Source organism: Symphalangus syndactylus, chromosome 14, assembly GCF_028878055.3.
Source record: "Symphalangus syndactylus isolate Jambi chromosome 14, NHGRI_mSymSyn1-v2.1_pri, whole genome shotgun sequence".
Taxonomy (NCBI): domain Eukaryota; kingdom Metazoa; phylum Chordata; class Mammalia; order Primates; family Hylobatidae; genus Symphalangus; species Symphalangus syndactylus.
The window spans coordinates 63015699-63032953 of NC_072436.2; the positions used below are offsets into that span (position 1 = coordinate 63015699).

At 54.5% G+C, this 17255-nt stretch overlaps 1 pseudogene; it reads right to left on the reverse strand.

Annotated features, from left to right (window-relative positions):
• Nucleotides 1–309: 309 nt before the first annotated feature.
• LOC129461608 (protein tweety homolog 2-like) overlaps nt 310–17255 on the reverse strand; it is a 51482-nt pseudogene continuing 34536 nt past the window's right edge.

A 17255-nucleotide genomic window follows, 5' to 3' on the forward strand; every position in this document is an offset into this window, starting at 1 on the left:
CAGCCTGGGTGACGGAGTGAGACTCCCTCTCAAAACAAAACGAACAAAAAAAACAGTGACCTTTAGGGGAAGTTCTGGAGAAAGATCAGGGCAGAAATAAGTCCTGTCCCTGGTCCTGTAAGAGCAGCTGGAAGCCATGCGAGAGCCCCATGACATTCGTTCAAGCCCCTCTTTCAGTCCTGGCACGGAAATCGCGACTGGAATCTGCTTCTAAGCCTCCCACCACATGACCCTGCTGGAGGGGACCGCTCCATCTTTCAATACCCTCATTATTCCCTGCAGCTGAGGAAGTCAGAGACGGAACGCACATTTTAGTACAAGTGGTTTATTTCTCTTCCAGGTGAGGCCGCACGTATATAAGCAAAGGTTTGCCCACCTGGTTCCTTCAGGAACTCCCCGAGGAATCTGTTTAGTTTCCATGCATTAAAAACAACCCTCTAGTTGCCAATAATGAAACTTTAAGAAGCAACACTTTGATGTCACAGAGCTCCTCTCTGCATGTGACGCGGACATACCGAAGTGAGTTTATGGTATACAGTATGCATGGGTTAATGTAGGTGAGACAGGGTGTCCCGGCTGCCCTGCGGCCCCATTCCGTTGTGGGGGCTTCGCTGGGAGCTGAGAACACCCTGCTTTGTCCATGTTTTGATGACAGGTGGTTCTTCCAAAACAGAAGCACCGAGTCACCCCACTCCCCTGCTTCAGTGTGCGAGGCCGTGGGGCTCTGGTGTTGTGAACTCCAGGTTGGCAGGAGGTTGGAAGCACCAAAGACCCCAACTCTAGTCCCTCAACAGGCAGTATTAGGGGACATTATTCCCTCCTGGCCAATAAGCTCCTGTGGCCTGGCAGGCCAGGGGCCCAGGACACTGGGTAGGAACAGGTGGTGGGGGTGGGGCAGGGCAGAGGCGTATCCTCCCATAAAGACAGTTGTACCACTTTGCTAAAACCTTTTCTGGCAAACTTACTTGGAGACAACAGGGAAGGGACAGCATTTGGCTAGTCCCCTAGAACAGGGAACTCTGGCTTTTCCTCTTGGCTTTTTTCTCCTCTTAAAGATCCTCTCTCTGTGGGTGAGATGAACCCAGATCCCCACCAAACAGTAGCTTGGGACAGGATGCCTCACTGATCCTTATTTAAGAATCGACTCCTCCCTGTCTCCTCCAGATCTGTAGATCTCCAGATCAGTGCCAGTAAAATCTGCAAAAGTAGTGACCTAACCAGGGTAAGGAATGAGCTGCAAATCTGTTGTAAAAACTGGATGTGCTAGGAGTTTCAATTCTTTGGATAATCAACGTGTTTAAAACACTGGAGAAAAGAAAGACCTAAAGTCGTTTCAAAGTGTCTGTTCATACCTGAGACCGTGCCTATCTGCAGCTAACACATCTGCAGCATTGATTCTGGAATAGAGGCAAGGCAATGGAGGGTTAGGGAGACAGGTGGAATGCGGCAGGCTTTCACCTCTGTTCCCACTGGGGTTCACCAGGCTGTGATCCCCCAGCCCCGGAGCCACTAGCCCCCCACTGCAGAGCTCTCCTGACGCCTCCCCTCTGTGGTCCAGGAGGAGCCTGTCTGGCCCTGGGAACTGTGATTTGGGCTGTTCTGGTGTCATCAGGGGCGCGACCTTCTTAAAGAGCATCTCCTGATCAGCCCTTCTCATGTTACCTGCAGCGAACAGAGGACAGAGGTGACTCCGAGAGGGGTTGTCTGGGCTCTTGGCAGGGCTGACAAGAGGCAGAGTCATGGTTCTGAGACCAGAGAGAACACACAGCTCTCTGATGGTGGCGCCTGACCTGGCCCTCTCCTCACTGCCACTCCCCTCCTGGCAAGAGCGAGGCGTAGGGGTGAGCAGGGCCAGGCAGCCAGCTCAGGGATGGTACCTCTGAGGCAGCCAAGCACCTGGGGGCATTTCTGGTGTGGAGCAGAAGAGAGAGGCTGGCCCACGTGGTGAGTCTTCTGACCCTTCTGGGGCTTTGGTCGGGGATCCCAGCTGCTCCTCTGCCACAGCAGGAGGCCTCTCAGGCTCCAGATGCCTTTGGTTTCTATTAAAGAAATGCAGCTTGTATTTGCACTAATTAAAACCAAAACGGAAAAAGGAGGCAGGAACCCCCGAAAGTCTGTTAGGCTGGAAACTGATTCCCGTAATGCCTCAGGTGCTCATCCGCCACGGACAGGTAGGTGGCTCTCATGCTGGGAGAGTACTGCCAAGAGAGAAGAGAGGGGATGGTCAGAGCTGGGTCAGCCAAGCACTGCACCAGCAAAGATGCCGGGGACTTCTCAGAGTGGAACTGGGCCGGGTGTCTTAGGGAATGAGGGAAACCCGGCCGTGCCTCCACCCCGCATCCATCAGGACTTCTGGCTCCCAGCCTCAAATAAAAAATGCACATACAGACCAGCTGTCCTCCAATGTCCACTCTGCCCCAGCACACACCCCCAGCACCCAGCCTGTCCCCTCACACTGGGGGCAGCGTCAGGGTCCACCAGCACACGGAGGAGAAGTCAGCAGCCAGCAGGCTGGGGGCAGAGGCCCAGAGACTCAGAGAAGCAGGTTCAAGTCCCAGCTGTGCATCTTACCCCGTGACCTTGGCTTAGGTTCTCCAGCCTTTTCTAGCCTCAGTTTCCCTACCTGCAAAATGGACATAAGAGCACCCAGCTCTTGAAAGGGCGAAATGATACGGAGCAGGAAGAGCCTTAACACAGCTGCTCTCAAACGGGGCTGCTCGCCAGAAACACCTGGGGAGCCTAAAAACATCCCGATGCCCAGGCCACACCCGCCAGTATATAAATATGTATATTCTTGTTGATGCAAAATGCACATAACGGTGGTGACCCATACCTGTAATCCCAGCACTTTAGGAGACAGAGGCAGGAGGATCGTTTGAGCCCAGGAGTTTGAGACCAGCCTGGGCAAAATGGCAAAATCCTGTCTCTACCATAAAAACAAAAAATTAGCTGGGCATGGTGGCATGCAGCTGTAGTCTCAGCTACTTGGGAGGCTGAGGCAGGAGGAGAAGGTACTTGAGCCCAAGAGATGGAGGTTGCAGCAAGCTAAGATCACACCACCGCACTTCACCCTGGGCAACGGAGCAAGACCCTGTCTCTTTAAAAAAAAAAAAAAATCACACACATAACATAAAACTAAGCATTTTAAAGAGCTATCAGTGTTTTTAGAGCTCTTTAGGCAATTCCAGTGTGCATTCAAGTTGGAGAAGCAGTGACCCGGGACAGAGTAGGTGCTTGACAGACCTTAGTTACTTGTCCTTGGCAGTGGAGAGGGCCTTTCACTCTATACCCTGCACACAGGCTACCTGGAGATCTTGTCCACAGGACCTGAGATTCTGCACTTCTAACAAGCTTCCAGAAGCTGCCACTCTCCCGACCCAGGGAAGTTTCAGGGGTCCAGTCCATTCACATCAGGGGAATGGAATGCTTCCACTTGGGCTGGTGTTGGGGAGGAGGGAGCATGAGGCTCTTCGACCCAGTGGGTCTCAACCAGGGGTGTTTTTGCCTCCCAGGGGAATTAGGCAATGTCTGGAGATATTCTGGTTGTCACAACTGGGGACTGGGGTGCCACTGGCATGTAGCAAGTAGAGGCCAGGGATGCTGCTAGACATTCTACAATGTACAGGAACCCCCCACCGAGAATGACCCTGCCCATCAATAGCTCTGAGGCTGAAGAAGCCGGCCTCAGAGCAGTGGTTCTCCAAGCGCAGTTTCCAGGGCAGCAGCATCAGCTTTACCTAGGAATATGTCAGATATGCACATCTCCGGCCGGGTGCGGTGGCTCACACCTGTAATCCCAGCACTTTGGGAGACCGAGGCAGGTGGATCACCTGAGGTCAGGAGTTTGAGACCAGCCTGGCCAACATGGTGAAACCCCGTCTCTACTAAAAATACAAAAAATCAGCTGGGCGTGGTAGTGGGGGCCTGTAATCTCAGCTACTCGGGAGGCTGAGACAGGAGAATCGCTTGATCCTGGGGAGCGGAGGTTGCAGTGAGCCGAGATCATGCCACTGCACTCCAGCCTGGGCAACAAGAGTGAAACTCCGTCTCCAAAAAAAAAAAAAAAAAAAAAAAAAGCACATCTCCAGGCTCCAACTCAGATTTTCTGAATCAGAAACAGGGTGGGTCCCTCAGGTGATTCTGAGGCATATGCAAGTATGAGACCCTCCTTCTTCTTTTTTATTTTCTTTGAGACAGAATCTCACTCTGTCACCCATGCTGGAGTGCAGTGGTGCAATCTCAGCTCACTACAACCTCCGCCTCCTGGGTTCAAGTGATTCTCCTGCCTCAGCCTCCCGAGTAGGTGCGATTACAGGCACCCATCAGCACGCCCAGCTAACTTTTGTATTTTTAGTAGAGACGGGGTTTCACCATGTTGACCAGGCTGGTCTCGAGCTCCTGGCCTCAAGTGACCCACCTGCCTTGGCTTCCCAAAGTGCTGGATTACTTATAGGCATGAGCCACTGCGCTGGCCAAGACCCTCCTTCTTAAAGCAGTATTTCCCAACTTGAATGATAATAAGTTTGTTAAACTTAGAATCTCCCAGGCTCCTTCCCCAAGATATTGTTTCTATGAGTCTGAAGTCTCAACGTCAGTATTTTTAACTGCCCTGGGTCATTTTTCTTCACTCCATTTTAATTGCCCTGGGTCATTTTTGTTCATCAAGTCCAGGAAACAGTGCCTAAAAGGATAGGAGAGATTATTCCTTGAAGGCAGAACTGGAGGAAGAAACATTTCCAGCAAGGGACAGGCTGTATATCCCGATCACCAGGTGTGACATCACCCACCCAGTGAGGTCCCCTCACTGTCCCAGAGAGGGCGCTCAGCAGAGGGAGGAGTTTATCCACCTCTCGAACTTGCTCAGTGCTAAGGAGTGTTTAGAGCAGGCAACCCGGGGAGGGTGGGGCACAGCCAGCTGTGCTGTCTTTACTGGGGCAGACACCCACACCCTCCACGCTGTGGGGTTCCTTGGTCTGCAGCATCATTAGATGTCTCTCTAGGTCCCTTACTGGGCATGGAGGTGGAAGGGTCTTCCCAGGGCAGGCTGGGCTAGGTGGGACTGGGCAGTCAACTTGGCCAAAGCAATAAGTGTTTCTGGGCAGGTCTTAAATCTAGGGAGGAAGTGTTTTCTGTCCTTGAGCCTTGGAAATAAGGTCAGTTGCTGATTATCTCTGCTAATGGCAGGACGAGTGGCCTGGATCTTTCAAACAGAAGGTAATCTGAAAATCATTTTTATTTGGCATCACAATGCATAGAGTCATTCTTTTTTCACAGCAGATTTCCCCTTATTACGTTGTGCTTAGATTAATATTAAAGTCAGTCTGCATTCCTGGGGCCACAGCAGCTGGTGGTTGGAAAAAGTAACCCGGGAGGCTTCTGATTAGTGAGAAGCTAAGCTAGCATTTAAAAGGTGCTGAGTTTTAGGCTGGGCATGGTGGCTCATGCCTGTAACCCCAGCACTTTGGGAGGCCAAGGCAGGTGGATCACTTGAGGCCAGGAGTTTGAGAGTAGCCTGGCCAGCATGGCGAAAACCCATCTCTACTAAAAATGCAAAGATTAGCCGGGCATGATGGCACGTGCCTGTAGTCCCAGGTACTTGGGAGGCTGAGGCATGAGAATTGCTTTAACTCAGGAGGTGGAGGATGCAGTGAGCTGAGATTGCGCCACTGTACTCCAGCCTAGGTGACAGAGTGATACTCTGTCTCAAAAAAATAAACATAAATAATAAATGGTGCTGACTTTGAATACAGGTTCAACCAGCCCACTCCCAAGGACGCCAGGAAGAAAGAACAACAGGAGGCTGGGGCTTGTGTTTGTAAAGCTGCGGGATGGGACAGCAGGTGAAGTGCTCCAGGCAAAAGCACCAAGGTGGTGGCACAGAAATGAATGACAGGGCGATTGGTTCCAGCAGGCTTGCTAGCAGGTAGAGGCCGGGGATGCTGCTAAATATCCCACACGCAGAGGACAGGCCCCATAACCTACGGACATTTGGGGCTGCACCATGCTTTGTGGTGGGGGCTCCACCCACTAGATGTCAACAGCATCCAGCCCCCATCCCCAGCCTCCAAGTGTGGTAATGAAAATGCCTCCAGACATTGCCAAATGTCCCCAGGGGGGAAAACTGCCCCTGGGTGAGCCCCTGCTCTACACTGTGGCTCAAATGCCACCTATTAAATAGAACCTTCTGGAATCCCCTAGAGCAGCAGCAAAGACAGCTCCTTCTTTCTGGTCCCAAAGAACCTTGTAGCACTTTCTACAGGCAGCCTTCTTGAGTGCCCCTTCTATAGACTGGAACTTCCTGAAGACAGGGACTGGGTCCCACTTGCTCTTTTCTCGGGTCTGACACTATGATTTTCACTAAGCGCCATGACCGGGAAGCTGACTCCCTGGGTGCCTGTGCGTGCACTTCCTGGGTTCTCAGGACCCAGGTCTATCACGCTGGTCCCAGGTATTCGGGCCCCAGTGCTTCTGCTTTCCTGTTGGATGTCCCCTTCCAAACTATCTGGATCGGGGCAGTGAAATGCCTCGCCCGGCCCAATGAAGGGAGACGCCTGGCTCCAGGACCCTTCTGCCCACCCCGTGGCAGACTTCTGGCCTTTGATTCCCCTTGTCCTTTCTTATAAATGCCACAGCTCTGGCCGGGCGTGGTGGCTCACGCCTGTAATCCCAGCACTTTGGGAGGCCAAGATGGGTGGATCACCTCAGGTCAGGAGTTCACGACCAGCCTGGTGAAACCCTGTCTCTGCTAAAAATACAAAAATTAGCCAGGTGTGGTGGTGCATGCCTGTAATCCCAGCTAGTAGGGAGGCTGAGGTAGGAGAATCACTTGAACCTGGGAGGTGGAGGTTGTAGTGAGCTGAGATGACATCACTGCACTCCAGCCTGGGCAGAGAAGACTCCATCTCAAAAAAATAAAAAAATAAAATTAATAAATGCCACAGCTCTGTGGAGAAGGTGGGGTGGAAGAAAATCACAAATAACAGCTCACTGTCCTACAGCACTCACTGGATGCTTCACAGGTATGCTCTGATAACAATCAATTTTCCTAATGCACACACCACCAAGGAGGAATTTGCTAGTATTCCCATACCCATTCTATAGATGGGGAAACTGACGCAGAGCAGCAAAGTGCTTGTCCAAAGTCACAGAGGCCATAAGCGATGAGCTGGGATTTGAACCCAGGCCTTTGGCACTGGAGTCTGTGTCCTTGAACCTTGGTGGTCACTTCACTGTCTGTTTGCAGCTCTCTTTGTCTCAGCCAGTATTTCTGTGTCCTTTGGATACTTCTCTGGGATGAGACAGCATGGTCTTTTCTTCTCAACCTCCCACCCTAAGCTACTCCCCTGAGGCTGCATCTGAGGTACCCTGGCTGGAGGTAGTGGGGTGGACAAGAGGCACAGGCCCCACTCGGGCACAGTCCTACGGACATGAGGAGCTGAGACGGATTGAGGAAGGCTGTGTTCGGGTTCGGCCCTCCAGACCCGCCACCACAGCCAACACACCCTCCAGCCCAAGAGAGACCAAGGATTAAGGTAAACAGAAATCTAAAAAGAAAAAAATGTCCTTAATTTTCTCTGGCGCAAAAAGGGAAAGAGACCCCCTCTCTTCTTGCAGTATTTCCTTTAGAAAACTTATCACTGTAAATAATTTCTGTCTTTTGAGATGTCTGCAAACCTTCTTAAAGGCTGAATATGGCCCTTGCCGGTGTTACAATCCAGGGATGGTTTCTTCAGGTCTGGGAGCCAACTCTTGAAAGTACAAACATCAGGAAGACAGCACCGCATCTCCTTCTCAGTGACAGTTCACTTAGGGGCCTGGCTCCAAGTTGTAGCTACCTGATTGTCACGGAAATAGTTTTATTTTTCCTCTGGATAAAGGCAATTAGCTGGCTGGGTGCAGTGGCTCATGTCTGTAATCCCAGCACCTTGGGAGGCCGAGGAGGGTGGATCACCTGAGGTCAGAAGTTCGAGACCAGCCTGGCCAACATGGTGAAACCCCATCTCTACTAAAAATACAAAAATTAGCCTGGCGTTGTGGCACGCACCTGTAATCCCACCTACTTGGGAGGCTGAGGCAGGATAATTGCTTGAAACCTGGGTTGCAGTAAGCCGATATTGAGCCACTGCACCCCAGCCTGGGCAACAGAGCGAGATTCCATCTCGAAAAAATACAAAAATAAAGGCAATTACTTAACCAGGATGGCCACCCCAATTAGCAAGTGGATTAAGGTAGACTACTGTGACAAATGGTGCCATCAAGTCCTCTTGCTGGATGACAGGTATGCAGCGGGCTGCGTCTTGTTCCTGCCTGGCTAAGGGAAGGAGTGAGATTTCTTGTGTCTTTGCAATCTCCTTAGCGGACTGCCTGGGATACCCGCGACGGTCTGGTTTAGTGCATACTCAATAACAGAACAGTTTCATTCTTTTCTGCCTTTGTGGACAGGATTCACTGGGTTGGCAGGAGGTTTGGTCTTTATGTATTACCCCAACAAGGAAGGGCCAGAGCCCCAATTACCGTAGGCGGAGGGGAGGCTCTCCCGATGAGTGGCACGTTCTCGTAGCATGGGTTCCTACCAAACAGCATGGCTTCGTTCCTGCGGGGATGAGAGGAGAGCTCAGGAGGGGATGGTGTGGGAGTGGGGGTGTGTGTAGATTTCTACAGGAGGGTCCCATGGGTGAGCACATGGGAGGTGGGGGATGGAACTGAACCACAGATAGAGTGGAGGGGGTGCAGTGGGCAGATATGGAGAAGAGCACCTTGGGAAGCCTAGGGACAAGTGGCTGATGGGCAACGGAGGCTGGGAGCAGCGTGGCCTGGAGAAATGCAGCTTCTCGGGCCTGGCACCTGTCCCACAGGCTTGTGGCAGAGGCTGCTGACATCAGTGGGTTCTTCCCCCAGCACATGTGGATGTGGAGGGGTGACCAGATGCTCCCTGGGAACCTTTCCTCCAGGCACCCCGTGGCTGTAGTGGGGACCACGGGTGGCCTTGGATGCCCTCCTCCTCCCACCTGGCGCTGTGGACCCCACCCAACATGCTGTCCGGGCAGTGCTACCCAGCCTGGGTGTGTGTGCAGGCCGTACATGTACTCGGAGACAGGGGCGTTGGAGATGGTCTGGGCGGGGGGCTGCAGGCTGGTCTGACTGCCCAGGCCACTGCTGTAGCTGCAGAAGCTGTGAAGCTGTCCCCTTGGGGGATTGTGGGCCGCCAGGTGCCAGGCTTGGGGGTTAAAGGGGTCATCATCATCAATGTCGTCGTAGTCTCTGTTTCTAGAACAATGGGTAGAAGATGGCCGGCTGTGAAGGGTGAGGGAGGCTCCAAGGCAGCCAGGGCCTGTCCTGCTTCCCTGCCCTTCCTCCCAGGACTCTCTGGCCACCTGTGTCTCCTTGAGGCTCCTCTAAAACGCGGCCCCCGGCCTGCCTCCTGCAGATCATTCTGGCCCATTCCCAGCTTCACGACCAGCTCTTCCAAGTGCCCCACCACGCTGACTGTGCACATGTGGGTCCTCCCTACCCTGCGTCCTCTTGCCTAATCCACTGACGAGGTGCCTACACACCATCTGTCCCTGCCCATCTCCTCAAGGGGACTGCAGGCTCCCTGAAAACAGTAACCCCATGTATCCTTCTTGGTATTCCTGGGGCACCCCTCCCAGCACCACGAACTCTCCTCATTCCAGATCGCAAAGTCCTGGTGAGAAGAGAGAAGGGAGGCCAGACTGTGGCCTGAGGGCTATCACCACCCTGGGCCCCAGCTCCTGCTCTGGGCCCCACCGAACTCCTTTGGAGGGTCTGTGTGGACTCTTGGGGAAGCTTCTATAGAAGTCAGCCAGCCTGTTGGGCTGAATGCCCAGGCCCTCTGCTGCTCTCCTCAGTCCTGGGTTATCAGCTAAATCGTAGAGCAGAGGCCCCTGTCTGCTGCTCTCCCAGGACAACCCCAGGCTGTGGGAGGCTCCCCTCCTTACTAGGCAGCCCACCTGGTGGTGAAGTGCTTCCAGGCCCTTGGCCCCGCACAGATCATGGTGGAGAAGGCGAGGGTGGCAGGAAGGAGAAGAGGCCAAGGTACAGCAAGCCCTGGAGGCCGTCGTAGCAGATGCCAGCAAGGGCGTCCAGATAGTCCTGGAGGAAGAGGAGGGACATGCAGCTAGTGAAGGAGTAGGGGCAAAGCCTGGGGGCCATGCTCTCCTCTGGAAGTCCCTTTCCCCCGAGCCTGGACCTGGGGTCTCCTGGCTGCTCCCCATCCCGAGCGCCTTGCAGCACCATTAAAGTCCGCACTCTGGAGCCTAACACAATGGGGCTTCTTGGGTTCACTCTGGAAACATTTGCTGAGCACTTATGTGCGCTAGGCACTAAGAAGCTGGCTCTGAACAGGGTGGAGGAGGTTGCAGGGTGGGGAACCAGAGACGGGGGCACTGAAGCCGAGGACAGGATGGCAAGAAGCAGCACACCTTAAGAAGAGGGGGCAAAGGGGACAGGCTTGGCCTGTTCAGGAAAGAGAGAGAACATAGGTCAGCAGGGGCCGGGTCATGCTGGGCCTTGCAATGCAGGAGAGGAGTACGGACTTTTAAAAGGCATCAGAAAGACATCGGAGGGTGTAGGAATGGAAGGGATGTGATCCAACCTAATTTGCAAAAGGACTGCTCTGGCTGCATGTGTGAAAGCTCATGGGTGGTGAGGGGGCAAGAGAAAGTAGGAAGAGGCCACTGTCTGCTGGAGGAGCAGGACGGGATCATGGTGGAAGCCATGAAGAGAAAGAGAAATGGATGGATTCAGGGTACAGCTGAGAAGAGAGCTGCCAAGACTTGCTGGGGATTAGATGTAGAAGGGGAAGAAGAGAGGAGATGGGTGACTTCCATGTTCTTAGCTCGGAGGTCAGACTACCAGGATCTAAACCCAAGCCCCTGATGGGCCAACTCAGGACTCTTCAGTAAGCCACTTTATAGATACACACACACACCCCCCCACACACACATGCACCGCCCACATGCATACATGCACCACACACACCACATACATGTGCACACACACGGGCGCACAACACACACACACCACATACATGCACACACCACACACACACCCCACATGCATACAGGCACATACACACACACATGCACAGCACACATGCGCACAAGCATGCACATACCACATACATACACACACCACATATGTGCACCCACAACTGCAGACACACACACGCACACACACACACGCATGTGCACACACGGATAGCTATATCTATGCATCTATCCATACACATGCACATGTAAGCCAATTTCCTAGGAAATAACATGTGTTTCACTGTGAGAACTGAATGACATACTGGATATAAAATGCACAGAACAGGGCCAAGCATGGAGCTGACAGCTATGATGATGACAAAGACTGTCTGCACTAAATCCATCTGGGAGGTGAAAGCTGTCGCCATACACTGGCTCACTGCTTGGGGGTGGGGGGCTCTCACGTGCTCCCCATGTGTTCCCTGCATCATTATCTGTCTGATATTCCAAGTTCCTGGAAAGAAGACTCTGGCAATGGGATTGGGACATCCACTTGCAACCCATGGAGACAGATGTGTTGACGAAATGGCCAGGAGTCTGGACAATGAGGAACAGCCTCCCTTGTATTGTTCAGGGTCCCCCAGTGACCCAGAGCCAACCGCATCCAACCCTCCCATCCCTAACCCCTGGTCCCTTGTACTGAGTCTCCCTGTCTCAGCCCCTGGAGAGAGGCCAGGCACCCCCTCCCTTCCCATTATCTGGCTTCAGTTCCATTCCTGGGCCTGAAGGGGGCCCAGGCCATCGCTCCCCTCGGCCTCTACTGGCTTTTCTCTGGAAGGTGTGGCCTGCTGGGTGCCCTCACACTCTCCACGTGCCCCCAGGGTCCCCATGCACCTTGTGCAGCCCTCGGCAGTCCACCATGGCGGTCAGCTGGTGAAGGCTGGACTCTGAAGAGCTCAGCAGGAGCTGGATTGCAAGCAGGTCTTCCTGAAGTGGGAAGAGAGAGGGAGGGAGGCTGAGGGGCTGTGGAGGAGAGCTGGTGGAGAAAACCACCACAGCAGCTGTGCTCGGGGCCTCTAGAGCCAAGGGAGGGAGCCGAGTCACGAGGGCGGGAGCGTAGAGCCAGCAGCAAGCTGTGCACAGCCTGGCCCTGGGGCCGGGGCAGGGGAAAGGGCTGTCAGGGTTCATCTGGGGCTCCCTTCTTCCTGCACAGCTGCCTTACCTCTGCGGTGGAGAAGAGGGGCACGGCAAACTGCAGCAGCCCCACGACCTGGATCTGCATGGTGGTGAGCGCACGCTGGAAGGTGGTCAGGGTCTGGGCCAGGAGAAACACAGCCCCACCGTGAGGCTCCATCTCCCAGGAGCCCCACAGCGGCAGAGGGGCCTATGCTCCTGCCCCTCCCACCCTCCCACCTGGCTGCAGCTGCACAGGCCCTTCCACTTGCAGAAGTCTCCCCCTACTCCTCTGGCTTCTTGAGAGCTGCACAGTCTTCTCCCTGCTTGCAGCTCAGATGTGGTCTTTGGACCAGCAGCCCTGGCCTCACCTGGGAGCTTGTGAGAAGTACAGAATCTCGGCCCCACCCAAGAGCTCCTGCACAGCATCTGCATGGGAACCAGCTCCCCCACTGAGCTGCATACATGTTAACCACCAATCTAGAACCCATGACCAAAAGCACGCCCCCCCTCACAGAAGCAGCTAAGGAGGGAACCAGGGTGAGGCAAGGAAGGCCCTGCCACCTCCGCCATCCTGGCCAGTGGTGGGGCTTAGGGTCAAGGGGGAGCAGCTGTGGGCAGGGTGAGGGCAGGCCTGGGGGGGCTGTACCTGCTGGAAGGGGCTGCTTCCACTCTGGCTGCAATACAGGTAGTAGCGAGTCACCTCTGCAGGGCAATGGCATGGCGTTAGGCAGCTCACAAATGACCAGATGAGATCTCTATCACCCTTGGTGGCCAAGCCAGACCTCCCTCCCCATCCCTGAGCTCCCAAGGCAGTTTCTAGCAAATGGCCTAGAGCATGAGCTGGACTTGAAGTTCAGAGTTGAGGAGGGGTTGCATGGCTACAGGGCTGAAAGAGGCAAGTAGGGGCACACAGTCCGGCCAGCCATGCATCCACAGCAGTGGCCTGAGAGTGTGTTACCTGTGCTGATCTGGCCCTCCGTGATGTTCAGGATGAAGGTGTCAGGAGCCACACAGAAATCACTGGTGGCCTGAGTGAGGGAGAGAGGGACAGGGTGGAGGAAAGTCAGATACCAGGACAGCGGGGCCCTGGGAGGAGCCAGAAGCCCATCACCCCAGCCCCTTGAGCTCCCTCCCAGGTGGCAAAGGACAGTCTGGAGCCAGCTCCTCGGTTCAAACCTAGCTCTGCCCCTTCCTAGCTCTGTTGCCTTGGACAAGTTACTTATTCTTCCTGTGCCCCGGTTGCCTCATCTGTGACATGGAGACGATAATGCTATTCACCCAATGCATGTAAAGTGCTCAGAAAAGTGACTGGGGCAGACAGCATGCTGTTACTCTTATTCCCGAATGCCTCTTCTGGGACAGACCCTTGGGGGCCAGCATCCTGGGCCCGAGGGCAGCTGCAGGCTGTGTGTGTGGGAGTTCATTACACCATGGCTTCATCTGCTCATGTCTGCTTTACATTTTGTCTTGCTGTGATCAAGTCCTACAGGGACGGGTGGTCAATCTATGAAGGATCCCCCAAACTCTTTCTAAAGAATGAGGTTGGTGCTGAAGCATCTGTAAGCCTTGGGAGTCGGTCCTCACCTGCCAAGACAAGGGGTGGGAAGGGCATGGAGCTGAGAAGCGGCTGCCACTTATGAGCTAAAGGACCTGGCCCCACAGCACGGCCTGGCTAAGTGACTGCTAAGGCCCATGCGGCAGGGTGGGAGCAGACACAGGCCCCAGGCCCCAGGACAGGTGGCAGCAAGGACATGGCCTCCAAGCCAGGCGCACCCCAGATCTGGCCTGGGGTGCTCTAGGGACTGGATAAATTGGGGGGCCTCTGCCTTCCAGAGCAGCCAGGGAGAGCTCAGGTTCTCTGGCCTGTTCCTTAGGGGCATCCCCCTCCTCTGGCGCATGCTCCCTGGGCAGGGGACCCCTCTGAGTGCCCTGCTCTGCCAATGGCCCCATCCTCCTTCAGGGGTCCACAATAGAGCATCACTCACTAACTTGCTAAGTTGATAGACATTTGTGGGTTACTTACTTGGTGCCGTGCAGGGTTCTAGCACCTAGAGGTTAGTGCGACACAGCACTTACGGTCTAGAAAATGTGTGTACAGCAAGGGTGGGGAATAACATAGCCCTCTAGATACAGACCTTCCTGAGAGCCCTATGTGTGCGCGGGCACGTGCACATGCACACACTCACACACGCACGCACTTAAGACCCTGGGAGAAATGCTTTATACACAAACCACTAGCATTCATAATACATCAACCTGGCTTATTATTACCTATCAGAGCTGTGGCGCCAGCAGGCCCGGTGGTGTGCCCCCACCCCCTGGCTGGAGTGGCAGAGAGTGCAGCCAAGCCCAAGTGGAGGATGGGGAAGCCTTGGGAAAATGAAGAGCGAGGCCACCATCTCAGTTTGGGTCACCCCCAAGAACTATGGGAACCAAGAAACGAGACGAACAGGAGGCCCCAGTCCAAGGCTTCACAGTGACGTGGTCTTCCTGCCTCCCTCCTTCCCCTCCCAGGCCAGGCCTGCTCTTCACACCCCTTGGCCACCCTAGAGCCTCCATCTCCTGGGATAGGTACATAGGATGGTTTGGGGTGTGGGACTCAGCGAGGAGTCAACTCTCCTATTAATGAAGACAAGCACCTGTGTGCGTGTGCATGTACATGTGTGACGCATATGCACTTGTGTGTGTGCATGTTGATATGGTTTGGCTGTGTCCCCACCCAAATCTCATCTTGAATTTCCACGTGTTATGGGAGGGACCTGGTGGGAGGTAACTGAGTCATGGGGGCAAGTTTTTCTCACGCTGTTCTCGTGATAATGAGTAAGTCTCACAAGACCTGATACCTCAGGTGATCCCCCTGCCTCAGCCTCCCAAAGTGCTGGGATTACAGGTGTGAGCCACCACATCTGACAGATCTGATGGTTTTAAAAACAGGAGTTTCCCTGAATAAGTCCTCTCTCTTTGCCTACTACTATCCATGTAAGACGTGAATTGCTCCTCCTTGCCTTCCACCGTGATTGTGGGGCTTCCTCAGCCATGTGGAACTGTGAGTCCAATTAAACCTCTTTCTTTTGTAAATTGCCCAGTCTTGGGTATGTCTTTATCGGCAGCATGAAAATGGACTAACACACGTGTGCATTACTCACGCCATGGTGATAGGGATGGCAGGAGAGGGGACAGGAAGGTGGTCACTGAGCATAGTTGGGGCAGGTGGGAGAGGTTGCCCAGTAACCAGCCCAGGCAATGGCTGAGCCTGCAGGCAGCTCCTGAGAATGGAGGTGTGGGTCTGAAGGGGCCCCGCATGACCCTAGCATGATGATGATGAATGCACAGGAAGCCAGTGGTGGTCACTGTTTATTGGACATTTTCTGTATGCCTCCCAGGATTAACCCACTCATCTTTCCCTAGCAACAGCCCTTTGAGGTAAGTCCTGTTATTCTCTGTGTTCACCTAGGAGGAAACTGAGGCACAGAGAACCTCAGGAGCTTTCCTGGGTTTCCACTGCTGGGAAGGGGTGAAGGGAGGATGTGGACCCAGACAGGGTGGCTGCAGAGACCACACTCCCACCCTCTGACTCAGGGGCAGGCCTGGCTGCCCCTTGGCTGGAGGAATCCCCAGAAGTGATCTGTCCCCGGGCTTGGCGGCCAAAGCACTTGTGACAGCCCTTGCCTCCCTCCCTCACAGCTGAACCCATTTCCTCCCTGTTCCTTCTTCCAGGGCTTCCCAGCCTCTCTGCCTGCTCTAGCCCCTCACCCCAGACACCTCCTGACTCGCAGTGCTGACCACGAGCAGTGGCCCCAGGGCCTGGAAGCTTGGAGCTCGGCTGCTCAAGTCCTGCCGGCCCTCCTCTCCCTGCCTCACCCAGAGCAGATCTCCAGGGCAGTGCTCTGTCCTCATGCAGTCCTTTCCAGGGACAGGGAGTGGTAGGGGTCCGGGGTGGGGAGGGGAGGCCTTGTCAGTCCTCTGGCCCCATGGCTCTCAAAACAGGCCTCAGAAGCAGGGTGGCATTGGGAGGCCACACAAAAGCTCTCCACAATAACCTCAGGACAGCTGGTGCCCTCCCCGCCCTCCTGGCTCCTCCACACACAGCTTCCTATTAAAATGCAGCAGCATCTCCAGCCAGTCAAAAGCCCATTCAGCTCCACCGCCTGCTCCCCCTCTTGCACACAAGGGCCTGACTAGAGGAATTAGGGAAATGGCCTTTCTCCCCAGCTCCCTGCATTCCAGGGCGCCCAGCTCGGAGATTAAATGGCCTCTAGTTTTCGTGAACACTGAAGCTGGGTGAGAGGGAGGAGCCCCCGCCGGGAGGCACGGCCACCACAGGGCAGCTCACAGCGGCAAGCTGGAAGCTACCACTGCCTCCAGGAGGCAGAGGCTGCCCAGAAAGCAGGAGGGGCCCTGGAGGAGCTCGACGTGCGTTCCCTGCCCTGTGTGCGCCCCTGGCCCCAGAGGAGAGGCTGCAGGCCAGGCAGCTGCGTGCGTCACCCTGGCCAGCAATGGCACTGTTTACAGCCGTCCCAGCTCCTGCATGTTTTCAAACATGACTTGGGCCTTTTCTCTACCCGTTCTTGGTCCGTGATCACTGCACTGGGGTGGCGGGGAGCAAAGACAGGACATACCCCCTCTTCTCCCTTCTGCACAAGCCTCTGCTTAAAGTGCTAAGTCAGGCAGTGCCAGAGTCCCTGAGGGCACTGTGTCCATGCCCAGAGCTAGTGGCCAGCCCCCAAGTCACTGGACAAGGTGTGAGTGTGGTTAGGGAGCTTCTGGTACAAGGCACCCCCATCTTATCCTATCAAGCCCCAGGTCACTATGGCAGAACAGATGCATGTCCCAGGGTTAGTCTGTGGACTTTGAATCAGTGAGGGGTTCCTTGAATTCCCCTGGTAAACTGTGCTCTCTTCTATCACATGCATGTGCATGAACACACACAGACACACACAAACACACAAAGACACACACACACACACACACACTGCACCTCCACTGTATCAAAGCCTGGGGTTGCAGTGATCTACCTACAAGTCTTGCTTCCAAAGGCTGGAACTTTGTCAACAGCAAACATCACGTCCTCTTGGCTTCCGCAACCCC